Below are 2676 nucleotides of genomic sequence, written 5' to 3' on the forward strand. Positions count from 1 at the left end.
GGGGGGGGGGGGGGTGTTTCCTGAACCTTTCCCACTAGAAATGCAACACTGAGATATCCCTATGCATTTTTTCTAGTATTCCTCTTTTCAATTACCTGCTTATCACATCTATTGGTATGTACTGCATTCATTTTCTTGTATTATTTCAAGTATATTACATTTTGAACGGTGTTTAAACAAGAAAATGCTCAAGATTCAAATTTCTCCAGTTTGTAAACTAGCCTTTGAATTTTGTCTTTATGGTAGTTGTGAGAGGGGCAGTGAAAGCCGCTCTAGAGGGTACTGGACCCTCACCCCACGCACCCCAATACCTACCGCAAGGATCCCAATAAGTGGCAGCCGGGAGGAATCATGGGCGCAGGCTCCGTGATTCCGGAGTTGCCTGCAGCTGCAGATCAACGAGGGATGTGGGTGGAGCCTCCGAGAGCCGAGGCTGCTCAAACTGCAGCCGGGAAAACAGCTGGTGGGTCGGCAGAGGGAGGAAAAGACGCTGCCTGGAAGATGCCAGCTGATGGGAGGGAGATCGCTCGGCTAAGAGCGGAGGGAAGAGACACCACCTGGGAGACGCTGGCTGCCGGGAGGGAGATCACCGGGCTGAAGGTGGGAGAGGAGGAGCTGAGTGGAGAGCAGAAGGCTCCAGCCAGACAGGGGAAGCCCACGGCCCCCCGAGAACAACCCCATGGCCCCACCAGAGAATCCAGGTACAGTGGTGGGAGGTGTCAGCAGGGAGCAGCTACCCCCGAGGGGCATGGCAGGAAGACAAAAGCGACCCAGCGTGGGAACCGCGCATCCCACCACTGAGCCAGGGAAAACGGAGAGTGACCCCAGGCCAGCCGGAAGTCCAAGGGGGTCAAACTGAGGAGGCAGATCCAAGAAGGGCACGGGATGGCAGTCCTACCCCACAGTCACCTGGAGCACAGGGACAAGTGAGTCCCCCATCCTTTTGCTTTAGTTTCTTTATTTTTGAGCCATCGAGGGACACTGGGAGACAGGATCCCAGGGGTCCTTTGGCAGGTGCCAGATGTTTGTTTCAGTTGGATTCATTGGACACCCTAGCTAGCCCAGAGACAGGGCAGGATTATGAGCCCCAGCCAGCCTGAAGCCAAGGAACCAGCTGCAGGGAAGGTGGAACTGGACGGGAAGGCCTGAGCTAGTCTGAGGTGGGCGAGCTGAGCAAGAAATGAGATTGCCCAGGAGAAGTCCTGCCGAATCCAGTGGTCACGTGAGCCATGGATGTGGTAAGGGTGGGGTAAAGGGAAGGTTTAGAGCCCCACGAAGAAAGAACCGGGATCGAGACTTCTTCACTCTTGGGGGGCCACCTGAAGGGAACTGCCTCCCGAACAAAGAACATCCAAGACGTGGCAGGAGAGTAGGAGCAGCACCCATACCATCTAGGTGGTACCCGAGCCTAAGTCTCACCCTGACGTCGCTTGGAGGCTAGGCGCCCATCAGAAGAGGCCAAAGCCTTATAACACCTACTCGTGACAGTAGTGCATTTAGTTAAATATACAATAATGCTTTCTGCTCGGTTCAAAACCAAGCCAGGAATTCTGCAGTTCTGAGGGCCTTACTCTCTATCATCTACAGTGCTGACATGAGAGTATGTTTTTAACTCAGTCTACACAGAAAGTCTCTGTACAAGATACTCCACCCACCCAACTAATTACTCTCCCTTTTTGCTAATTAGACGTCATAATTCTGTCACATACAAGGTATATGTCAAATACCCAGCATATGTATCCCAATATCAAAATGGTTGATAATATAACGGCTTTGTACCATATTTACCACTTATACCTATTTATTTACAGTAACTACAAGAATAGAAATGTGTTGTGCAATTTGTTTTGCACTGTCAATAATGTGTTTTCTTCTAGATTTCTGTTTATGTTATGGTCTGCAAGTATTAAACAGGGTTAAAGTCATTTTGTCTTTGCAGCTATTGGTCATGAATAGGAGGCAGCTAGGAAATGAATAGTGATAGATATTGTGATGCTACGTGATGTATTTGGGTTACTTTGCTATACTTATTTCCAGACCTGTGCCCTGATGTCTAAGCACAAAAAAGAAGTTCATATAGGCTAGGTTAGGCATAATTCTTAATGTCCTTTATGTTATGGCTCTACTAACAGTTATTTTGATGTTTTTAATCTGGTAATACATTTCCTTTGCTTCAATGAACTTAGTCCCAATTTAAGTGTTAAGTTCAAGAGCTGTATCTGAACTCCTGGGCTTCATTCCGTAACACTTACGAACAGCAGTATGGAACATACCTATATATAAATCAGACTGAGTAGTTTGTCTTACTCATTAAGCAATTTCAGATTTTATAATTTTGGCGATTTAATTTCCAGCAGTTAAGAAAAATGCAAACAAAAATCCGTATTAGCTATGGGTAGTGAACAAGTAGCAGGAAAGAATAAACTGAGAACAGCACAAAAGAATAAAAATGTAACTGATCCTCATAAGCAAAAAAATGTCATAAATCAGAAATAAAAATTATTCATGCATGTTGCATATAGATATGACTATGTTTGAAAAAAATTACAGTGTTGGGTTTTTTTTAATGCCCTTTGTCTCACAGGCTGACAACATAGCAAATCCAATAGCACCTTTGCTGTAAACCTTTACATTTTCAAGGTCATATCAGGCAGGATTTTGGGGGCGGGGGGGGGA

Source organism: Gavialis gangeticus, unplaced genomic scaffold, assembly GCF_001723915.1.
Source record: "Gavialis gangeticus isolate Ggan-Ray unplaced genomic scaffold, GavGan_comp1, whole genome shotgun sequence".
Taxonomy (NCBI): domain Eukaryota; kingdom Metazoa; phylum Chordata; order Crocodylia; family Gavialidae; genus Gavialis; species Gavialis gangeticus.